At 42.0% G+C, this 12616-nt stretch overlaps 1 protein-coding gene across 7 annotated transcripts in view; it reads left to right on the plus strand.

The window, feature by feature from the left end:
- The first annotated feature begins 377 nt into the window (after window positions 1–377).
- Window positions 378–12616, plus strand: part of slc16a13 (solute carrier family 16 member 13) — a 39614-nt gene continuing 27375 nt past the window's right edge. For 6 of the 7 annotated variants that reach the window (XM_029753866.1, XM_029753867.1, XM_029753869.1 and 3 more), the window contains exons 1-2: window positions 378–564; window positions 1177–1228. The gene's annotated coding sequence lies outside the window, so the exon portion shown is untranslated. Of the gene's footprint in view, window positions 565–1176; window positions 1229–9548; window positions 9950–12616 lie in introns of those variants that run through there. The other variant, XM_029753873.1, reaches the window with a different exon arrangement.

Here is a 12616-nt window from a genome sequence, read left to right on the forward strand (position 1 = left end):
TATATACACCGCCACCAGAGTGCATCATCAGAAAGTGTTTAAATAATTCCAAAATCATTTCAATTGAGATCACACCGTTTTATCCTAGTTTAGACAGGTGGGTTACCTACCACAATCTTACCAATGTTCCAGCATACACATGCTGTTGCCCTAGGTATGGGATTACTGAGACTTGTTTTATCACGGACAATGTTGTACAGTAAAATGTCTGGAATGAATAGTAGGCAATTAAATGTGTCATTTTGCAACGATAGCATTTTACATAATATAGCCTAAGTGTGATATGTGTAGCCTATGGTGTTGCTTAGACTATTCATGCCAATCATCTGAGCTGCTGCTGCGCATGCGCGTGTTGTCTATTCGGCGAAACCCTCTTAATCATTTCATTGGGAGCTGACAAGTGGGAGTTGCGAGCTGTACAACCCGATTTAACAAAACCACAGAGGATAGACTTCAACAATAAATAGTCTGTCACATAGTCCATGAGTTACCTTCACTGCGCAGCATGGATTCTGCCTTCCAGTAAAACTTTCCAGAGAGCCGAAGACAACAAGCCTACATTTCGTATGTATTATTAATGTGATTATTTCTGAATCTGATGATGTGGTACTGGTGATGTTAAGCACTTCTCCAATTGTTTAGATCTGATATTCTGTGCAGCGATAGGCAATGCGACACAATCACATTTGTAAAATCCTTTCGGTCTAAATTCCAGCTAAACTTGAAGAGGACCGTTAAAAAAGCATGTTTCTGACCAAGAGCTACAAACGTCAATAAATAGCCGTATTAAACTGAACATGTATAAGGTGATTTTGTCAAACTTGTGTGTCTCTCCATGCTCTTGCTGACCAACAAAAATATGTTAATATCGGCTACACTTTCCCGCGAACTTTCCGCATTTGGTTATTTTAAATGTGTTAAAACTATTGAGGTGTATCCAGTGCCCTTATTAGGCTTGCTGTGTAATTATTGCTGTTTGCTAACTATTCTAATTGCTAATTGTTACACTGTACACTGTGTGCATTAACCCTAGTCCTAACCCTAACCTTATCCAACCCTTAGAACAGTGTAAGTACAGTGTAACAATTTAGTTATTACAACACTTGACTAATGTTAAGTGTTACCGAGAGGTTTACTAGTGTAAAATAGACCTCACCAGCCCTGTGTCTTCTGCAGCGTCCAGCTCACTGGAGTCTGGTGACCATCCTGCCCCTCTCACACCTCTCAGGTAGGAAATCTGTACCCAGACACAATTTAACTTCAGCTAACTTTTTATTCCCTGACTCACTCTCACCCCACCAGACCTGGGTCAGTATTAAAGGTAATGAGGTGCATTTGCCAATACTGTTTTCCGTTGAAAATGAGCCAAAATTTCAAACAAAGCTAGCAGTCATTTTATGCAGCACGTAATCTCATTATTTATCAATCCCATGATGTCACAACAAGTTATACAGTCTTTTTACACCAAACAGTTTTTCCTATGCCACTTTATCAATCAATCAAATGTATTTATAAAGCCCTTTTCACATCAGCAGATGTCACAAAGTGCTTATACAGAAACCTAACCTAAAACCTCAAACAGCAAGCAATGCCGATGTAGAAGCACGGTGGCTAGGAACAACTCCCTAGAAAGGCAGGAACCTAGGAAGAAACCTAGAGAGGAGCCAGTCCTCTTCTGGCTGTGCTGGGTGGAGATTATAAGAGTACATGGCCATTAAGGCTAGATTGTTCTAACGTTCATAGATGACCAGCAGGGTCAAATAATAATCACAGTGGTTGTAGAGGGTGCAACAGGTCAGCACCTCATGAGTAAATGTCAGTTCGCTTTTCATAGCCGAGCATTCAGAGGTTGAGAGAGGTTGAGAGAGGTTGAGAGAGGTTGAGAGAGGTTGAGAGAGGTTGAGAGAGGTTGAGAGAGGTTGAGAGAGGTTGAGAGAGGTTGAGAGAGGGACGAAAACAGCACCATTTTTAGACAACGTTTCAGATTTGTGCAATGTTACAAAGATGGAAAAAAGCTGCTCTTTAATATATTTTATGTTCGTCAAAAGAGAGATCAGGGTCCAGAGTAACGCCGATGTCCTTCAGTTTTATTTTAGAAGACTGTGCAACCATCGAGATGAATTGTCAGCTCAAACAGCAGATCTCTTTGTTTCTTGGGACCTAGAAATAGCATCTCTGTGAAAGTTTTTTTTAAAGTTTGCCATAGCAACTCAGTAGTTTGCCAAATGACTTAGTAGTAAAAGTTTGTTCACGTCACTCTTATTATGATCCAGTCATTCAGTGAGATGACACACACACCCCAGGCTCTGACAGACCAACCTGTAAACCACTAGCTAACAAGTCTCTTACTCATTCATCCATTTTAGTTGCAAAAAGATGAGACCATTACAAAGGGGAACATTCCAATAAGTCCTCTGGCAAATGAAGTGAAACTTAATGACGTTGGAGCTGCCTTCGTGTCTTGGCAAATAGCCTTGATACACAACAGGATGGCATTTAGCTGGTTACCGCATGGATATGTTTTGCTGTGTCAGCAAGAAACAGGTTTCCTTTTCGTACATCTGTACACTAAATTACACTGAACAAAAATATTAAGATTTTACAGTTCATATAAGGAAATCAGTCAATTGAAATAAATAAATTAGACCCTAATCTATGGCTGGGAATACAGATATGTGAAAGGTACCATGCCGGAGATGAGAAGCAGGTACGGGGAGTCAAACATTTAATAGGAACAGACAGGTAACAGGACAGAAGCAGCCTCAGCGCACAGGTATTCAAGGACATATGAACATTAATGCAGAAGCAGGTGTTGGATTCGGGGTAAACTTTGAACATTGAGATATTAAAGACATGATAGATCAGACGCATAATATATAAAGGAGTGAGAAGTCAATGGTTCTCTGTAGTAAGACAACTAAGCTTGGAATGTTTTTTTTAAAATGTATTTTCTATTTTCTTTCACCTTTATTTAACCAGGTAGGCCAGTTGAGAACAAGTTCTCATTTACAACTGCGACCTGGCCAAGATAAAGCAAAGCAGTGCGACAAAAACAACAACACAGAGTTACAGAGTTAAACAAACATACAGTCAATAACGCAAAAGAAAAATAGAAAAAAAATACAAATCTATGTACAGTGTGTGCAAATGTAGAAGATTAGGGAGGTAGGCAATAAATGGGCCCTAGAGGCGAAAATAACTACAATTTAGCATTAATACTGGAGTGATAGATGTACAGATGATGTGCAAGTAGAGATACTGGAGTGCAAAAGAGCAAGACGGTAAGTAATACTATGGGGATGAGGTAGTCGGGTGTGCTATTTACAGATTGGCTGTGTACAGGTATAGTGCTCAGGTAAGCTGCTCAGACAGCTGATGCTTAATTCATGCGTGAGTTCCAAATATCTCTAACGGTCGCCCCAGCGTGAGTTTTTTTTATGCACGTGATGTTAGAACGTTCTCTCCATCCCAGAATGTGATTGTTACGAAACAGTACATTTAATCCGCGCTGCCCTCAAACCAAGGCACGCAGCCTATTTTTATTTATAGGCTGTTTCAACTTCAATTTCAAATGATTTTCTAACAAGTTTTTATTTTCTAAGAATTGTTTGAATTGAGGTGTGTTCCGCCTCCTCATTCATTCACATAGAAATAGTAATTTTTACTTTTGTGGACAATTCATTTTTGGGACATTTCTGACCCGGACAAAATTCCCCAAGCACTTCCCAATTGTTTGCATGCATTCTGAATTATTGCATAGATTGTAATGGGCACATATTAAGTGTGTAAAATACTTTTTTGAAGGTTGTACTGATTATAATGAGCTAAGCTAATTCCAGCTGTGTGTGGCCATGTTATTTGACATACAGTTGAAGGTGGAAGTTTACATACACCTTAGCCAAATACATTTAAAATCAGTTTTTCACAATTCCTGACATTTAATCAGAGTAAAAATTCCCTGTCTTAGGTCAGTTAGGATCACCACTTTATTTTAAGAATGTGAAATGTCAGAATAATAGTAGAGAGAGCGATTTATTTCAGCTTTTATTTCTTTCATCACATTCCAAGTGGGTCAGAAGTTTACATACACTCAATTAGTATTTGGTAGTATTGCCTTTAAATTGTTTAACTTGGGTCAAACATTTCGGCTAGCCTTCCACAAGCTTCCCACAATAAGTTGGGTGAATTTTGTCCCATTCCTCCTGACAGAGCTGGTGTAACTGAGTCAGGTTTGTAGGCCTCCTTGCTCGCACACGCTTTTTCAGTTCTGCCCACAAATTGTCTATGGGACTGAGGTCAGAGCTTTGTGATGGCCACTCCTAATACCTTGACTTTGTTATCCTTAAGCCATTTTGCCACAACTTTGGAAGTATTGAATTGAGGTGTGTCAGCAAGAAACAGGTTTCCTTTTTGTACATCTGTACACTAAATTACACTGAACAAAAATATTAATGCTTGGGGTCATTGTCCATTTGGAAGACCCATTTGCGACCAAGCTTTAACTTCCTGACTGATATCTTGAGATGTTGCTTCAATATATCCACATCATTTTCCAACCTCATGATGCCATCTAATTTGTGAAGTGCACCAGTCCCTCCTGCAGCAAAGCACCCCCACAACATGATGCTGCCACCCCTGTGCTTCATGGTTGGGATGGTGTTCTTTGGCTTGCAAGCCTCCCCCTTTTTCTTCCAAACAAAACAATGGTCTTTATGGCCAAACAGTTCTATTTTTGTTTTTATCAGATCAGAGGACATTTCTCCAAAAAGTACGATCTTCTTCCCAATGTGCAGTTGCAAACCGTAGTCTGGCTTTTTTATGGCGGTTTTGGAGCAGTGGCTTCTTCCTTGCTGAGCGGCCTTTTAGGTTATGTCGATATAGGACTCGTTTTACTGAGGATATGGATACTTTTGTACCTGTTTCCTCCAGCATCTTCAGAAGGTCCTTGCTGTTGTTCTGTGATTGATTTGCACTTTTCGCACCAAAGTACGTTCATCTCTAGGAGACAGAATGCCTCTCCTTCCTGAGCGGTATGACAGCTGCGTGGTCCCATGGTGTTTATACTTGCGTACTAATATTTGTACAGATGAACGTGGTATCTTTTTTTTCTGAGGTCTTGGCTGATTTCTTTTGATTTTCCCATGATGTCGAGCGAAGAGGCACTGAGTTTGAAGGTAGGCCTTGAAATACAGCCACAGGTACACCTCCAATTGACTCAAATGATGTCAATTAGCCTATCAGAAGCTTCTAAAGCCATGGCATCATTTTCTGGACTTTTCCAAGCTGTTTAAAGGCACAGTCAACTTAGTGTATGTAAACTTCTGACCACTGGAATTGTGATACAGTGAATTTAAGTGCAATAATCTGTCTAAACAATTGTTGGAAAAATGACTTGTGTCATGCATGAAGTAGATGTCCTAACCGACTTGCCAAAACTATAGTTTGTTATCAAGAAATTTGTGGAGTGGTTGAAACACTTAGATTGGAGTCATTAAAACTAGTTTATGTAAACTTCCGACTTTACATGAAACCCGGAATGCATTGTACAGTTAATCATCTGTTGTACCAAAGATGTTATAACAAAATGAGGTGAGTAAGGGTTCACTCCTTTTTTGAGTACTTCCCTAAATGAATTGTGGGATGTGAACGGTGGTGGATGACACCCCCCCCCCCCCCACCCCCCCCCCCCCCTTGAGCATGCATACTATAAACAGACCGAACTCATCTTGTCGCCTCTTATCTTTGGTTTATGTGAGGGGGGAAAAAGCATGGCAGCGAGTAGAAACTACCCATCATCGGATTAGTTTTGATTTCTAGAGTGTTTTACTCAATTATTTCGATCAATGGTGAGTTCACCCGTGATGTGATTAATTATAAATCGTAATTTCTATTAGCTAATTCATATTGTAGTTTGTCAGCAAGAGTTATACAAATATGACCGCTTGTGTTACGTCAATCTTTCCTCAGTTAGCGCTAGGACAAATGTTGCTTACATTTTTCCAGTTTGGATGATTGCTGTAGATACTTTTTTGAATGTCTGAAAATTGCATCAAAAAATAAACTGCTCACATTCTGGACATAACTTTGTAAGGACTGTGTTTGTGCAAAATGTTTCTGAAAAAAGTGTGGCCAGCTCAAATGGTGATTGTTGCGTCATTCGAAACTGGCCGTTCTAGAATAAGCGTTCTAATAACACCGGTTTGATTATACACTACAGGGACCACTGTAGAATGATCACACCCGTGTGTTGGTATGTGTGAAAAGGTTAAAGTTAGAGAGGGAGATATAAGACTCAAGCTTCAGAGATTTTTGCAATTCATTCCAGTCATTGGCAGCAGAGAACTGGAAGGAAAGGCAGCCAAAGGAAGTGTTGATTTTGGGGATGACCAGTGCGATATACCTTCTGGAGCGCGTGCTACGGGTGTTGCTATGGTGACCAATGAGCTAAGATAAGGTGGGGCTTTACCTAGCAAAGACATATAGATGACCTCGAGCCAGTGGGTTTGGCGATGGATATGTAGTGAGGGCCAGCCAATGAAAGCATACAGGTCGCAGTGTTGGGTAGTATATGGGGCTTTGGTGATAAAACGGATGGCACTGTGATAGACTATATCTAGTTTGCTGAGTAGAGTGTTGGGGGCTATTTTGTAAATGACATTGCCAAAGTCAAGGATCGGTAGGATAGTCATTTTACGAGGGCAAGTTTGGCGGCATGAGTGAAGGATGCTTTGTTGCGAAGTAGGAAACCGATTCTAGGTTTAATTTTGGATGGGAGATGCTTAATGTGAGTATGGAAGGAGAGTTTACAGTCTAACCAGACACCTAGGAATTTGTAGTTGTCCACATATTCTAGGTCAGAACTGTCCAGAGTAGTGATGCTAGTCGGGCGGGACCCATGCACTTAGTTTTACTAGCATTTAAAAGCAGTTGGAGGCCACGGAAGGAGTGTTGTATGGCGTTGAAGCTCATTTGGAGGTTTGTAAGCACAGTGTCCAAAGAAGGGCCAGATGTATACAGAATGATGTCTTCTGTGTAGAGGTGGATCAGGGAATCACCAGCAGCAAGAGTGACATCATTGATGTATTCAGAGAAAAGAGTCTGCCTGAGAATTGAAACCTGTGGCACCCCCATAGAGACTGCCAGAGGTCTGGACAACAGGCCCTCCGATTTGACAAACTGAACTCTATCTGAGAAGTAGTTGGTGAACCAGGCGAGACAGTCATTTGAGAAGCCAAGGCTATTGAGTCTGCCGATAAGAATGCGGTGATTGACAGAATCGAAAGCCTTGGCCAGGTCGATGAAGACGGCTGGACAGTACTGTCTTTTATCGATGGAGGTTATGATATCGTTTAGGACCTTGAGCGTGGCTGAGGTGCACCCATGACCAGCTCGGAAACCAGATTGCATAGTGAGAAGTTACGGTGGGATTCGAAATGGTCAGTGATCTGTTTTATTAACTTGGCTTTTGAAGATTTTAGAAGGGCCGTGCAGGATGGATATAGGTCTATTACAGTTTGGGTCTAGAGTGTCTCCCCCTTTGAAGAGGGGGATGACCGCGGCAGCTTTCCAATCTTTGTGGATCTCAGCTGATGCGAAAGAGAGGTTGAATAGGCTAGTAATAAGGGTTGCAACAATTTTGGCTGATAATTTTAGAAAGAAAAGGTCCAGATTGTCTAGCCCAGCTGATTTGTAGGGATCCAGATTTTGCAGTTCTTTCAGAACATCAGCTGTCTGGATTTGGGTGAAAGAGGAGGAGGGGGGGGATTTGGGGGCGGCAAGTTGCTGCAAGTTGCTGCAGGGGGTGCTGAGACGTTGGCCAGGGTAGGGGTAGCCAGGTGGAAAGTATGGCCAGCCGTAGAAAAATGCTTATTGAAATTCTCAATTATAGTGGATTTATTGGTGGTGACAGAGTTTCCTATCCTCAGTGCAGTGGGCAACTGGGAGGAGGTGCTCTTATTCTCCAAGGACTTTACAGTGTCCCAGAACTTTTTTGAGTTTGTGTTGCAGGAAGTAAATTTCTGCTTGAAAAAGCTAGTCTTGGCTTTTCTAACTGCCTGTGTATATTGGTTTCTAACTTCCCTGAAAAGTTGCATATCACGGGGGCTGTTCGATGCTAATGGAGAACGCCACAGGATATTTTTGCGTTGGTTAAGGGCAGTCAGGTCTGGAAAGAACCAAGGGCTATCTATATCTGTTCCATTCAAATTTCTTGAATGGGGCATGGTAATTTAAGATGGTGAGGAAGGCATTTAAAAAAAAATAACCAGACATCCTCTACTGAAGGGATGTGGTCAAAATCCTTCCAGGATACCCGGGCCAGGTCGATTGGAAAGGCCTGCTCGCTGAAGTGTTTCAGGGAGCGTTTGACAGTGATGAGTGGAGGTCGTTTGACCGCTGACTCATTACGGATGCAGGCAATGAGGCAGTGATCGCTGAGATCTTGGTTGAAAACAGCAGAGGTGTATTTAGAGGGCAAGTTGGTTAGGATGATATCTATGAGGGTGCCCATGTTTACGGCTTTGGGGTGGTACCTGGTAGGTTCATTGATCATTTGTGTGAGATTGAGGGCATCAAGCTTAGATTGTAGGATGGCTGGGGTGTTAAGCATGTCCCAGTTTAGGTCACCTAGCAGCACAAGCTCTGAAAATAGATGGGGGGCAATCAGTTCACATATGGTGTCCAGAGCACAGCTGGGGGCAGAGGGTGGTCTATAGCAGGCGGCAATGGTGAGAGACTTGTTTTTAGAGAGGTAGATTTTTAAAACTAGAAGTTCAAATTGTTTGGGTACAGACCTGGATAGTAGGACAGAACTCTGCAGGCTATCTCTGCAATAGATTGCAACACCGCTCCCTTTGGCCGTTCTATCTTGTCTGAAAATGTTGTAGTTAGGGATGGAGATTTCAGAGTTTTTGGTGGTCTTCCTAAGCCAGGATTCAGACACAGCTAGGACATCCGGGTTGGCAGAGTGTGCTAAAGCAGTGAATAAAACAAACTTAGGGAGGATGCTTCTAATGTTAACATGCATGAAACCAATGCTTTTACGGTTATAGAAGTAATCAAAAGAGAGTGCCTGGGGAATAGGAGTGGAGCTAGGCACTGCAGGGCCTGGATTCACCTCTACATCGCCAGATGGGATAAGGGTACGGCTAAAAGCTATGAGAATTGGTCATCTAGGACGTCCGGAACAGAGAGTAAAAGGAGCAGGTTTCTGGGGGCGATAAAATAGCTTCAAGGTATAATGTACAGACACAGGTATGGTAGGATGTGAATACAGTGGAGGTAAACCTAGGCATTGAGTGATGATGAGAGAGATATTGTCTCTAGAATCATCATTGAAACCAGGTGATGTCATCGCATGTGTGGGTGGTGGAACTGAGAGGTTGGATAAGGTATAATGAGCAGGGCTAGAGGATCTACAGTGAAATAAGCCAATAAACACTAACCTAAGCCAGGATTCAGACACGGCTAGGACACCCGGGTTGGCGGAGTGTGCTAAAGCAGTGAATAAAACAAACTTAGGGAGGAGGCTTCTAATGTTAACATGCATGAAACCAATGCTTTTACGGTTACAGAAGTCAACAAATGAGAGCACCTGGGGAATGGACTCTTTGGGTGAGTGCAGGGAAAACAATTGCATGTGACAGTACTGATAAGGGGAGAAACTTAGTTCCCTGCTTAGCAAGAAGGATGCAATGTTTAGAGAGAAGGAGGAGACTCCACCCAAAGTGGGGTATGAATACCACCACGGGGGAAGCCATGTTTTTTTGTCTGAATACAGCTGTGTCGACCCTTTGGGAAGAATTAAACTTGGTTAAGATTCTCTTGTGCCTGTTAGTTATTTACTCTGAAAAATAAGAACCTATCAGATGGCACTGCAAGCAGGGTTCACCACGATTTGTAGTCAAACCAAAGAGTCCAGATCAGTGGAGCAGAGCTGGCAACAATCACGGTAGGCAAGTTCCTATATCTGTTTCCACTCATTTTGACTTGATTTTTTTTTTTACCTTTATTTAACCTGGCAAGTCAGTTAATAACAAATTCTTATTTTCAATGACGGCCTAGGAACAGTAACTACCTTGTTCAGGGGCAGAACAACAGATTTTTACCTTGTCAGCTCGGGATTTGATCTTGCAACCGTTCGGTTACTTGCCCAACACTCTAACCACTAGGCTACCTGCCTCCCCATCTTGGGGAGATGAGAATCGTATAAGATACGGACCTGGAGAGCCTGAGTTTAATTCAGTAGGCCCATTGTATAACGACCGGTCGTAACTTTATGGTAAAGGGTAAGTCCCGTTTACCATAAGTCCCGTTTACCAACTCGTACAGGCTGGTACCTGGGATATGAATACCACCACGGGGAAGCCATGTCTTTTGTCTGAATACAGCTGTGTCGACCCTTTGGGAAGAATTCACGGGGAACAGAGCGGGGAACCAGACATATATGGGGAAGGTAATGACAGAGGTGATTGAGTCCAGGTGAGTCCAATAATCTCTGATCTGCGTGACGGGGGAAGGCAGTTGTGCGTAATGATGATGGCAGGAGTGCGCAATGCTGGGGAGCCTGGCGCCCTCGAGCATGAGCAGGCGTGACAATATGCATATGTTGGTCACAGATACTTTTTGAAAAAGAAGGGGTGTGGATCAGAAAACCAGTCAGTATCTGGTGTGACCACCATTTGCTTCATGCAGCACGACATATCTCCTTCGTATAGAGTTGATCAGGCTGTTGTCTGTGGCCTGTGGAATGTTGTCCCACTCCTCTTCAATGGTGGTGCAAAGTTGCTGGATATTGGCGGGACTTGGAACGCGCTGTCGTACTTGCCGATCCAGAGCATCCCAAACATGCTCAATGGTTGACGTGCTGGGTGAGTATGCAGGCCATGGAAGAACTGGGACATGTTCAGCTTCCAGGAATTGTGTACAGATCCTTGAGACATGGGGCTGTGCATTATCATGCTGAAACATGAGGTGATGGCGGCGGATGAATGGCACGACAATGGGCCTCCAGATCTCATCACGATATCTATGTGCATTCAAATTGCCATCGATGAAATGCAATTGTTTTCGTTGTCCATAGCTTATGCCTGCTCTTACCATAACCCCACCGCCACCATGGGGCACTCTGTTCACAACATTGACATCAGCTAACCGCTGTGAGACCGGTTGGACACACTGCCAAATTCTCTAAAACAATGGTAGAGAAATAAACATTACATTCTCTGGCAACAGCTCTGGTGGACATTCCTGCAGTCAGCATGCCAATTGCACGCTCCCTCAAAACTTGAGACATTAGTGGCATTGTGTTGTGTGACAAAATTGCACATTTTAGAGTGCCTTTTTATTGTCCCCAGCACAAGGTGCACCTGTGTAATGGCCATGCTGTTTAATCAGATTCTTGATACGCCACACCTGTCAGGTGGATGGATTCTCTTGGCAAAGGAGAAAGGCTCACTAATAGGGATGTAAACAAATTTGTGTGCAAAATCTGAGAGAAATTATATTTTTGTGCATATGGAACATTTCTGGGATCTTTTATTTCAAATAAAACACACATAAAACGTCCCTCAGTCAAGTATTGAATCCCTTGTTGCATACAATATGCATGTTTTGACATATTTGTGTTCTGTTCACTCTGTCATTTAGGTCATTATTGTGGAGTCACTACAATGTTGTTGATCCATCCTCAGTTCTCTCCCATCACAGCCATTAAACTCTGTAGCTGTTTTAAAATCACCAATGGCCTCATGGTAACATCCCTGAGCAGTTTCAAATCTCCCCTGGTCTTAGTAGCTGAATCTGTGCTTGATATTCAATACTTGACTGAGGGACGTTTTATGTATGATGGACAGAGGAAGGGTTAGTCATTTACAAATCATGACAACCCCTGATATTGCACATAGAGTGAGTCCATGTCACTTTTTATTTGATTTGTTAAGCCAAATTGTACACCTGAACTAATTTAGGCTTGCCTAAACAAAGGGGCTGAATACTTATGCAACGACTATATTTTAGTTATTTAATTTTATAAATCTTTTTTCTTCCACTTTGACATTAGAGTATTTTGTGTAGATTATTGACAAAAAAATGACAATTAAATCTTTTTTTTTTATCTTGAAAAAAAACTAAACATTTTAAAAACAATACGAAGCATACGCATACAAACGACAACATTATACAAACATCAACTACACCACGCCTGCCCAGACCCACTAGCATACACACACATCTCCAGCGCCCACATCACTTTCCCCACATGGTCCAAAACTGCACCATTTTGTTTCTCTCCGTAGCCCACGCACTTTCAATATTTTAAATAATAGATCATTATATTTTTTCCATTGTGTTAATTATGGCGGATTGATTGATATCCATGTTTTTAGTATACATTTTTCAAGATGAGTAATGAGAAGAGAATCGTCTAACACCGTGTGTATCTCACTACACCCCCATATGCCATGTTTTGAAATATTAAAAGACAGGCAACTTTTTAGCTCCACACACATCTTTTGGACTTCATAGCAATCCCAGAAAGCATGGATTATTGAGTCATTATTAGTTTTACATTTAAGACATGACTGCCATTGTGCTGTAGAATGTGTGAATTTTGTATAAA

Source organism: Salmo trutta, chromosome 5 (assembly GCF_901001165.1).
Source record: "Salmo trutta chromosome 5, fSalTru1.1, whole genome shotgun sequence".
Classification (NCBI taxonomy): domain Eukaryota; kingdom Metazoa; phylum Chordata; class Actinopteri; order Salmoniformes; family Salmonidae; genus Salmo; species Salmo trutta.